This window comes from Oncorhynchus masou, chromosome 11, assembly GCF_036934945.1.
Source record: "Oncorhynchus masou masou isolate Uvic2021 chromosome 11, UVic_Omas_1.1, whole genome shotgun sequence".
In the NCBI taxonomy this organism is placed as follows: domain Eukaryota; kingdom Metazoa; phylum Chordata; class Actinopteri; order Salmoniformes; family Salmonidae; genus Oncorhynchus; species Oncorhynchus masou.
Genome location: NC_088222.1, coordinates 35,276,729 through 35,289,226, shown reverse-complemented (window position 1 = coordinate 35,289,226; position 12,498 = coordinate 35,276,729). Strand labels below are relative to the sequence as shown.

The 12,498-nt window shown below is 41.9% G+C and overlaps 1 protein-coding gene across 1 annotated transcript in view; it reads left to right on the top strand.

The window, feature by feature from the left end:
* Positions 1-12,498, top strand: part of LOC135548591 (LHFPL tetraspan subfamily member 7 protein) — a 225,771-nt gene that overhangs the window by 209,490 nt on the left and 3,783 nt on the right. The window lies entirely within an intron of this gene.

Sequence of the window (12,498 nt, the reverse complement as noted above, 5' to 3'; positions counted from 1 at the left end):
CTCTCTCTCTCTCCCATCTCTCTCTCTCTCTTCCCCATCTCTCTGTCTCTCTTCCCCATCTCTCTCTCTCTCTCTCTTCCCCATCTCTCTCTCTCTCTCCCATCTCTCTCTCTCCCATCTCTCTCTCTCTGTCCCATCTCTCTCTCGCTCTCTCCCCCATCTCTCTCTCTCTTCGTCCTTCCTTCTCTCTTCTATTCAGTGGGTTGCATTGTTTTAATCATGTCTGTGGACCCCATTCTTCCTGTAGCTTTGGTTTGTCTGCGTTTAAGGTCAGCCACGACCCGCCCTCTTCTTTCCCACTGAAACAAGGTTATTATAGTAAACTACATCTGAAACAAAAACTAATAATGAAAAAACTATTTAGTAAACTGAAATAAAATAATTAACAAACCCATTTGAAAAACTAAAACTATACTGTAACTATTATCTTTGACTCCAAAACTACACTACCGGTCATAAGTTTTAGAACACCTTCACGTGTGCTCCCTCTCCAGCCTCTAGGTCACCAGGCTACTCGTTATGGTGCACAGCTGTCACCATTGTTACGCGCATAATGACACTCACCTGGAATCCATCACTGCCTTGATTACCTGCCCTATATATGTCACTCCCTTTGGTTCCTTCCCCAGGCATCATTGTTTCTGTTTCAGTTTAATGTCTGTGTGCTGTTAGTGTTTCTTGTTTTGTATTATGTTTTGTTCATTCATTAAATGTATTCACTCCCTGAACTTGCTTCCCAGCTCACACGTTACACACCTACTCATTCAAGGGTTTTTCTTTATTTTACTATTTTCTACATTGAAGAATAATAGTGAAGACATCATAACTATGAAATAACACATATTGAATCATGTAGTTACCAAAAAAGTGTTAAACAAATCAATATCTATTTTATATTTTTCAAATAGCCACCCTTTGCCTTGATGACAGCTTTGCACACTCTTGGCATTCTCTCAACCAGCTTCATGAGGTAGTCACCTGGAATGCATTTCAATTAACAGGTATGCCTTGTTAAGTTAATTTGTGGAATTTCATTCCTTCTTAATGCGTTTGAGCCAATCAGGTGTCTTGTGACAAGGTAGGGGTGGAATACAGAAGATAGCCCTATTTGGTAAACGACCAAGTCCATGTTATGGCAAGAACAGCTCAAATAAGAAAAGAGAAACGACAGTCCATCATTACTTTAAAACACGAAGGTTAGTCAACATGGAACATTTCAAGAACTTTGGAGTTTCTTCCCACACCGATATCGCTTTCTCTCCTTGATTTATTTCCCGTCTGTTGTTTTTTGTCTGTACTGGTATTGACATCTGATTTGGTCCCTCATTGCACATTGACTACGTTTACACCTGCATCATTTCACCAAATGAGTGCCTTTTGCATCCCTTCAATATTTTATGTAGAAATGGTGCCCTATAATATAGACCACATGGAAAAATTCTAAACATTTATATGAATAAAGTCTTGCTAAAGTGCCAGAATTTGACGTCCCTCTGTCAACCCTTGCTTTCACTGTAAAACCCTAGTTATTTTTGAAGATTATTATTTGTTCATGTGATTCATGATTCATTTATTTCTGTCCCTCATTGTAATGTCAACTCTGTGACATGAACTAAACTCTCGTTTATTTCTGTCCCTCATTGTAATGTCAACTCTGTGACATGAACTAAACTCTCGTTTATTTCTGTCCCTCATTGTAATGTCAACTCTGTGACATGAACTAAACTCTTGTTTATTTCTGTCCCTCATTGTAATGTCAACTCTGTGACATGAACTAAACTCTTGTTTATTTCTGTCCCTCATTGTAATGTCAACTCTGTGACATGAACTAAACTCTTGTTTATTTCTGTCCCTCATTGTAATGTCAACTCTGTGACATGAACTAAACTCTCGTTTATTTCTGTCCCTCATTGTAATGTCAACTCTGTGACATGAACTAAACTCTCGTTTATTCCTGTCCCTCATTGTAATGTCAACTCTGTGACATGAACTAAACTCTCGTTTATTTCTGTCCCTCATTGTAATGTCAACTCTGTGACATGAACTAAACTCTCGTTTATTTCTGTCCCTCATTGTAATGTCAACTCTGTGACATGAACTAAACTCTCGTTTATTCCTGTCCCTCATTGTAATGTCAACTCTGTGACATGAACTAAACTCTCGTTTATTTCTGTCCCTCATTGTAATGTCAACTCTGTGACATGAACTAAACTCTTGTTTTATGGTGAAACTGTCATGTCTTGTTATGTCTGTTCCTGTCCTTTCTCTTCATTCTCTCTCTCTGCTGGTCTTTTTAAGTTACCTTCTCTGTCTCTCATTCCTCAGCTGTTCTACATCTGCCCTAACTAGCTCTTTCACTCTTCCCCACCTGTTCTCTCTTCCCCCTCTGATTAGGTCTCTATTTCTCTCTCTGTTCCTGCTACTTTCAGTGTCTGATTCTTGTTTGTATTTTTGATGCCAGAAGCAAGCTGTCGTCTCGTTTGCTTCCACCTTGTCCTGTCCTGTCGGAGTCTGCCTGGCAGGTGCAACCTGCACTATACTAACGTTCTTTTTGTTCCGCTGACAACATTGGAAGAGGATTTATGCCATTCCTGTTTTTTCATTAAAGAACTCTGTTTTCTGTTAAAACCGCTTTTGGGTCTTCACTCAAGTTCATAACAGAAACTTATTCATGGTGAAAAAAAATTCAAGGGAACATTGAATATCTAATAGTGAAATCATAGAGGAAAATCAGGTGAGTTTATTCTACTTGTTTTGGCCATGTTTTGTATGTTGTATTCCACCTTTCTTTAACCAGGTAGGCCAGTTGAGAACAAGCTCTCATTTACAACTGCAACCTGGCCAAGATAAAGCAAAGCAGTGCGACACAAACAACAACAACAACAACAACAGAGTTACACATGGAATAAACAAACATACAGTCAATAACACAATAGGAAAAAAAGTCTATATACAGTGTGTGCAAATGAGGTAAGATAAGGGAGATAAGGCAATACATAGGCCATCATGGCAAAATAATTACAATTTAGTAATGTTCTGGTGTTTTGTGGTGGAAAACTGTGCGGGTTGAGCGTAACAAGTCAATCCTGTTACCCATAGATAGACAAGCTAGAAATGTTTGAACAATTACATTTTTTTGTGAATCTTGCATTCAATAGCCACTCTCTGTTGCACACAACAAGCTTCCATCAGCCATAAAGGGGATTAATGCCTGATGCCTGTTACGGTCAACCCTGTTACTTTATTTGGCACTTACTACCTCTTGAGATATGAAAAAGTGTTTTTTTATGAAGTTGAACATGTGCTCTTTATGATATAATGTTAAAATGAGGTGAAATCAAACATTTTTATTTTAATGAAGTTACACTTCTGAAAAGGAGCCAAATTGGAATGACCCTATTTTTGTCTGGGATCAGAGATTTCCTGCTATTGTTTTTCCTCTACAGAGCCTTGGCCTAAAAACATATTTCTCTCTTTCCCCTTCCCACATTGGAGTCACGACTACTACTTTCACTTTCACAGCATTGGGAATCATTTACATGGAGTGTTTTCTATGTGTGTGTGTGTGTGTGTGTGTGTACATGTGCGTGTGTTCTTGGTTGCGTGAACACCTCCAGCCAAACGTTTCTAGGACATGAGGTTATTCAAGAAGAAGCAAATGCATTCACACAATTTCCCAGAGGCACACTGTGCTTAATTATCAACAACGCTTGTGCAGACTGCTGCTACAGCACAGCTCATCACATTAAGATATGGTCCCTCCGTGCTGTTTTATACCCATGACCTTCCACTCCTAGCTACAGTCCCATCTGACTACCTGAAATTCACCATAGTTTACCACAACCTATAAGCTAACTTCATCGTTAGCTGCAAGCAATAGAGTTTCATCTTCATACCAGAATATTTATCTCCCTGAGCACATTGAGGTGTGTTTACAGAGGAATAAGAACTCGGGTGATTCTCGCTTGGATCCTTGGGCATATATAAAACCCATTTTCCTTTAGACTCACTGTCAATCACTGCAACTGAGATGATATACACATCTCTCCCTTGTCTCTGTCTGTGGCCCTCCAGTAGCACCTAGACATATTCATGGAAGGTACTGTAGATTGGCATATGAGATGTGAACCCTCCTGTCATCTCCACACTCCCTGTTTAATTCCCTGCATGGTCAGACATGCCTGTAGCTTTAATGTGATGGTGGGCCGTCAGGACCTCTCTCCTCCATCTCCTTCAGACCAGGGGGAGAGGAGAGGTCGTCCACACCTATCACCTGCCTGCCTGGCTGCCTGGAGAAGGAGACGGAAATGGGAATAGGTTCCGCATGCGGGCGATGAAAAGCAATTTCCAAGAGACACCGTATCCCCACTGCCAACCTTTCTGCTTTCATTATAGGGCTTTATGGTAGGAAATTATAGGAAAATGACTTGACTGAAACACACACACACACACACACACACACTGATTTAACAAAAAATATTAAACTGCAAACGGCTCATAAAGATTTAAAGATAGATATACACATCTACCCACCGTCAACATCCACTTTGTGCCACAGAACGAACACCAGTCCCACTTCTATTAGAAATAAGAACAGAGACATGCAAACGCGTAGGCAGGATCACAACACCTGTGGTGTTGTGTATCTGCAGCATCTGTTAATCAAAGCAAAGGGAAAGGTGGACAACAGGAAAAATGATCACTAGAACGAAAGAGGTTTGATGTATGGCTATGAGGCTGCAGCTGTAATTAAACAATATTTATTGGTATTTCCAGGGCCTACAGCATGTTTCATGTCACTGTGTTTCATAACTGACAAACAGCGCTGGCAACACAAATAAATGAGTGGTGTGCTGGCAAATAAAGATGTATTATACATTTGTATATTCTTTAAAAAACATTCTTACACCCGCTCCCAAATATTTGCAAGGGAACAATGCAAGGATACACTTCTCTGACAGAGGAGTAAAAATAACAGTGTGTTTGCCATTGTGAAGAGGAACATTCTTTGTTCAGTTACTGTGACCTTAACTCTCAGGTATGTAGTTAGGTGAGGTAAGGTTAGGTAAGACATATTGTTCTGTATGTGCGTGACTGTACTGCCCCTAGTCGTTTCAGTGCACAGTACCAGACAGATAGAATCCCAATTGGGACAGCAGCCAAACGGAAAGTTCCTTTGGAGAATGAGAGCAGACTCCTGTGGATAGAGACACACAGGCTCGCATCCTGTTCCTGGTAGCTGAGTCTCTGTGGATGATATCTGAGTCTCTGTGGATGATATCTGAGCCTGCGTGGTGGCTGGGTTGTTCTAGTCAGGCCTCCTGCTGTGGGCTAGTCTTTGGTAGGACTGGGAGTGTCACAGATATGCTTGTGGGTCATACTGTAGGAGATAAGTGACCCCCGGGACAACATTAGCCCTCATATTCATCTACCATGTTTGCTGCGAGACTGGAATGCAGATATAGGGGTGTTGGGAGACGAGGAGAAGAGGAGTCACTGACAATCCATTTAATCTCCTCTCTCGCCGTCGAAACGATTAGCATAGTTATTCTGTCGTCTTGTAACTTGGCACCCCGTGTATATAGCCAAGCTATCATTGCTCATTGTGTGTTTATCATTGTGTATTTTTATTGTATTTATTTATTTATTATAAGGTTTTTTGTTGTATTCTGTGTTGTTGGGAAGGGCCCGTAAGTAAGCATTTCACTATTAGTTTACACCTGTTGTTTACGAAGCCTGTGATTTGACTTGTCAAGTGTCAAAGCTCTTCCCTTTGACCTTAGCTTATCCTCAGATTCACACCAGTGTTTCTAACCCAGGGGGAAAACATGATTGTTGAGGTTTGTGTGTTCAGCCATTTCTGACACTAATCATGGTGGGGGCTGTAGCTGTAGTCATTGACAGAGCCAGAGGGAGCAGACAGAACGGACAAATAACAGCAGCCAGCAAGCCAATCAGGCCTGGCTAACCAGAGCAGAGGATTAGACAGACCAGGCCAGGGAGGAGCCATCACATCAATCTTTAATTCAATCACACGGGCAACTTTCCTCAGTGCTAACTGAGTTATGGCAGTCAGCGTTGGGAGGTAATAAAGTTTGATCCAAAGCAGAAGTCTTGGCGATATAATGAATGGCCCTCCAGGTCCCCAGCACCAGCAGCAGGATGGTTTGTAATTAAGTACTCTGATGGTACGTGGAGGAAATACAGGATGACCACCACAGAAATAGAATTACTAGCATGGGTACACTTAACGTGTGTAGGTATACTCAACATGATGCCTGTTCTAGTCATCCATTTCTAGGATGACCACATCATCTTCTGAGACTGGGCCACATTCTACCTCACTACTCACTGATGGAGATCACTGTCATATAACCCTCAGCCACAGGGCATTGGACTGACTAGACAACTAAAAGGTCATGTATCACAGGCTAATGTTCTCATTCGATGATTCACCAACAGGTGACAACTCTATTTGAATATGCCAAAAGTCTATGTGCTAATACGTTAGTACTCTATACAGTGTAAAGTTCATCGCCTTTTGTTTTAATGGGTGTTGTTTGTGCATGCGTGTTGTTGGATGCTCCACACACACTAACCTACAGTATCAGAGTGCATGCACACAATATCCAACGCTATGGCTGACCCTGTAAATCTACACATATCGCTGCAGCTATCCGGTGTATGTGAAAACAAAACATATTTTGTATTTTATTTTATTGGTATATGACGTCTGTGGTATCATATACTCTCACTAAAACCTCTCAGTCCCCGTATATAGCCCTCCCTGAGCCTGACCCAGAGAGAGTGAATGGGGACCTCAGTCCACCCTGTGTGATTGGATACAGAGTTACCATGGTGTCACTGTGGTTCCCAGCCGAGAGTTAATGCATTGTCACGCATGGACGCTACCTCATCACACACCTTACTCTGGGGACAGGCCAAGGGCCAACAAGTTCTCTTCAAATACCTTTATAGAAACTTTATATTTTTCTCATTCTCACGGCTGTGTAATTCAGTATCATTTTCTGGCGTGTCTCACTAGTTCATTGACAAACGTGAGCAGTCAAGCGACCAGAGAGAGCAATAAAGTCAAGGCTGAGCTCTCCTCACTTCTCCTCTCCTTCCAACATTTCTTTTCTCCTGTCATATTCTCACTTAACAGTCCAGGGAAAAGAGAGAGGAGAATCAAGGCTGCTCTACTGAGCTTTGTCTGTCTCTCTTCACGTCACATCTCCTCTCTTCTCTTTCTTTTCCCTTTATCTTATCTTCTCTTCTGTCTTCTCTTTTCTTGTCTTCTCTTCTGTCTTGTCTTCTTCTCTTTGCGTCTCTTCTCTTCATTTCTCTTTTCTTTGCCTCTTCTCTTCTCTGCTTTCCACCCCCCGACTCTCCATTTCTCTCCCTGAATCTGATTGAATACTAAACATACTCCTACAAAAGTAGGATGTTTATTTTAGAGGATTGACTCTGCTAAAGGTTCAGTGATAATCAGAGCTTAGGCCTCCTGACTTCACGGCTGTCCGTGAAAATTATTGGAGGACAATTATACAAAGTGTTGCTGTATTTGTCAAAAACATGATCTTTTTCAACCATCGCCGGTTGAGGCTGTGCCCTTCAAACCATCGCCGGTTGAGGCTGAGTGCCCTTCAAACCATCGCCGGTTGAGGCTGAGTGCCCTTCAAACCATCGCCGGTTGAGGCTGAGTGCCCTTCAAACCATCGCCGGTTGAGGCTGAGTGCCCTTCAAACCATCGCCGGTTGAGGCTGAGTGCCCTTCAAACCATCGGGAGAACATCTCTCTGAATCTCTCTCAGTTGTTCGCCACAAACAATTATCCCAATTGTGTAACATTCTAGGGTTGTTTTTCCAGGATTTCAAACTTCAAGGATAACCGTGTCAGTGGTGTAACCACAGAGGACGTATGAGCCTGAGCATAAAGTCAAACCCATGTGGATGAACTCAAAGAATATCCTTAAACAGCATATGTTGCTAAACAGAGAGGCAGGCCTCTGTTTTGGCTGGTGATTTACTATCATTAGTATCACATCGGCTTTGCTGTTGTTGTATTCAGCCAGACAGGCTGCAGGGTAATTTATAAGTGCGGTTAGACTCTCAGTGCTGTTCTTGCTACAGCACACACGCATGCATGCGTGCACACACAAACACACATACATACACACACAGATAAACACAGAGAGCTGATAGAGTGGCAGTGATTCGTGACTGACTTACCCCAAGTTGTAAAACTATAGCTTTGCTTTCCATTGTGATCCATGTTTGCCGTCTCTGTGTTTGTCTGTCTGTGTGTCTGCGTGTCTGTATGGATGTGGGGTGTCTGTAAATAAGACACATTAGCCCCTGGGTGACCTACAGTATCCTTTTCCCATTGTTTCCTCTGTCTTTCTCTTCCCCGTTAATTGTTCTCATGCCCTCCCTTCCAGTCCCACCTGATTCCAATCTCCAAGAATGTACATGGCTTGTGTGCACATGAGCGTGGATGGCGCAGGAAGCACAGTAAACGGTGTCTAATAGGAACAGGAAGAAGGAAGGAGATGTGTGTTGAAGTGCTGTGCTGAACGCTTTTCACTGCCATGCAGCTATTGTGGAGACGGCTCTTTAAACTCCCGTAATTACGTTTTAACAGCTCTTCTTCGTGGCTAACTGCCTTTATTACTGCTGTACCTGCCGCCCAACTGGCCAAGTGTAGCGTCAAAAGTCCTCCTGCCCACTCTTGATGGATACTCATTGTATCTGGGACCAGTTCCGAGGCGCCCATCCAAATTCCCGTTGTTGTTTTAGGATTTAGATCATCCTTGGTGCTCTGCAATTCTATGTGCAGTTTACAGTATGTAAGTCAACTTAATGGTTGTTTGTGGCCCGTTTTAATGCTACATTATTTACTTTTATGTTATCGTAGCTTGGGTTTTACAGCACTTGACAAGTCGCCATTGTGGATATTTTGTATTCAGGTGAACTCCACAAACACTCTCAAGTCAAGTCCCAACTCCAGAATAACTGAGTTTGCCCTTTATAATCACACATTCATTATGTCTCTCTAAACATGTCAATAAAACATGGGACATTCAATATGGCATATGAGATGAGAGCGGGATGCTTTCTCCACTCCCCTGGCCCTGTTGGATGGGAGAATAATGAATGCTGTGAGGTTACCATGTGCAGTTTCACTGCATCGCACCATTGTGTAATTTGTTACTGCTCCCTCAGCTTCTATATTCATGAGATTGCATTTACCCATCCGTGTCCATAGTGGGCTGCTACTGCTAATCTCTCAAATGAAGTTTTCACCTTTTACTCAAGGTTGAACACGAGTCAAATCACTAAATGGTATGTACTGTATATGCATGCATACAGTACATGTAATCCTGAACATCATCAAAACCATCATATACTGTATGTACAGTTAACGTTGGACGTTTACATACACCTTAGCCAAATACATTTAAACTCAGTTTTTCACAATTCCTGACATTTAATCCTAGTAAAAATTCCCTGTTTTAGGCCAGTTAGGATCACCACTTTATTTTAAGGATGTGAAATGTCAGAATAATAGTAGAGAGAATTATATATTTCAGCTTTTATTTCTTTCATCACATTCCCAGTGGGTCAGAAGTTTACATACACACAATTAGTATTTGGTAACATTGCCTTTAAATTGTTTAACTTCGGTCAAACATTTCGGGTAGCCTTCCACAAGCTTCCCAGCTTAGGGGAATTTTGGCCCATTCCTCCTGGCAGAGCTGGTGTAACTGAGTCAGGTTTGTAGGCCTCCTTGCTCGCACATGCTTTTTCAGTTCAGCCCACACATTTTGAATAGGATTGAGGTCAGGGCTTTGTGATGGCCACTCCAATACCTTGACTTTGTTGTCCTTAAGCCATTTTGCCACAACTTTGGAAGTATGCTTGGGGTCATTGTCCATTTGGAAGACCCATTTGCAACCAAGCTTTAACTTCCTGACTGATGTTTTGAGATGTTGCTTCAATATATCCACATAGTTTTCCAACCTCGTGATGCCATCTATTTTGTGAAGTGCACCAGTCCCTCCTGCAGCAAAGCACCCCCACAGCATGATTCTGCTTCACGGTTGAGATGGTGTTCTTCGGCTTGCAAGCCTCCCCCTTTTTCCTCCAAACATAACGATGGTCATTATGGCCAAACAGTTCTATTTTTGTTTCATCAGACCAGAGGACATTTCTCCCAAAAGTACGATCTTTGTCCCCATGTGCAGTAGCAAACCGTAGTCTGGCTTTTTTATGCCGTTTTTGGAGCAGTGGCTTCTTCCTTGCTAAGCGGCCATTGAGGTTATGTCGATATAGGACTCGTTTTACTGTGGATATAGATACTGTTGTACCTGTTTCCTCCAGCATCTTCACAAGGTCCGTTGCTGTTGTTCTGGGTTAGATTTGCACTTTTAGCACCAAAATACGTTCATCTCTATCATCACGTATCCTTCCTGAGTGGTATGACGACTGCGTGGTCCCATGGTGTTTATTCTTGCGTACTATTGTTTGTACAGATGAACATGGCACCTTCAGGCATTTGGAAATTGCTCCCAAGGATGAACCAGACTTCTCCATTTTTTTTATGAGGTCTTGGCTGATTTCTTTAGATTTTTTCCATGATGTCAAGCAAAGAGACACTGAGTTACCAGAAGCTTCTAAAGCCATGACATAATTTTCTGGAATTTTCCAAGCTGTTTATAGGCACAGTCAACTTAGTGTATGTAAACTTCTGACCCAATGGAATTGTGATACAGTGAATTATAAGTGAAATAATTTGTCTGTAAACAATTGTTGGAAAAATTACTTGTATCATGCACATAGTAGATGTCCTAACCGACTTGCCAAAACTATAGTTTAACAAGAAATTTGTGGAGTGTTTGAAAAACTAGTTTTAATGACTCCAACCTAAACTTCCGACTTCAGCTGTATACCACAGGGGGCTGTTGAGGGGAGGACGGTTCATAATTATAGATGGAACGGAGCATATGGAATGACATCAAATGCATGGAAACGCCATGTTTGATGTATTTGATACCATTCCACTTATTCCGCTCCAGCCTTTACCACGAGCCCGTCCTTCCCAATTAATGTGCCACCAACCTCCTGTAATGTGTACTGTACATTTATTATATCACAGACTGACTGTGTATACATGTTTTTAATCATCAATAGGCAACAGAAATCAAAGATAAATGCTTCAGTTTAATCTTCCCAGTAATCCTATAGTACATAACACAGTAGCTATAGATCTTCCCAGTCGTCCTACATACAGCAACACAGTAATCTACTCTAGTCTTCAGACTTTATCCAGGTAAAGTGAGTCCAGGGTTGTCAGACTTGTACATTCTTGATAAGTCTGTTCCCATTAACAGAGCTATGCAGCCTAGAGCGATCATATCGACCTGAGGCACAGTGCTTATCTGATGCAGACAACAATTGCCCCCTCTCCGTATACCTACCCTCAAGGCTTTCGTGCCACTTGTTTCAAAGCTATGTTATGTAGTTTGATTTAATTCCTGCATCGACTATTTGGGGGCCTGGCATGTTTCTTCATTATTTATCCATTTGGGTTTTGGCTGTGTGTGACTGCTGTCATCTCTCTGTTGTGGAGAGGAACGGCGAGGGAAGTGCCTTGAAAAGGAAACCCTGCCTGTGTCTTTGTGCACCTTCCACAAAACCAATGATAGTTTGATAGAGAAGGCCATTAAAGTATCATTAGCCAGGCTGCTTTGAAGAGCCGGGCCCCTGCAGATAAACACAGGGCCATTCTGAGCAGGACAGAGACAGAGCTCTGGGTGGATTGGGGGTACAGCATCCTCAGCTCTGGGTTGGGGCTCCAGCAGACACATCCTCAGCCTCAAACAGCTCACTCTAATGGGGTGATTCTGGTACACAGTGCCCTAACTTCCAACACATACAACTTCTCCCCGTTCCCTCTGCTTCTTGGACTTTTTCTCAACCCCTTCTTTCTCTGACTCAGTTTTTCTCCTTCTCATTTTCTCTCCTTGTTTTTCTCCCTATCTCTATCAGTTTCTCTCTCCTCGGTGCCCTTAGCATGACTCTCACCAGTCTCTCCCAGAGAGTTTTCAAACACACATCAACAAGTTACATCTTATCACTCTCTCTGCATGGACCATGTCATAATATAGAGCTCCCTTCAACCCTTTCCCAAAAATCTATAACATTGTAGCATAATTTTTTTTTGATACTTGACATCCCCATTGCCTTATCTTATAACTTCACTATTACACTATTACACTCTGCTGCTACACTGTCCTTGAAACTCAGAAACTCTGGAATCAATACATGAACAAAAGATGATACGTGTTTAATGCGTTTTATAGACAGACAGACAGACAGACAGCTGTGAATGATAGCTCGTTATCGATAGTACCCTATTATTTCATTGTATCGTAAAAAAACAAACAATGACAGTCCAGTTTAATGGAAATATAACCTTAGTTTTTCCTCAACATGA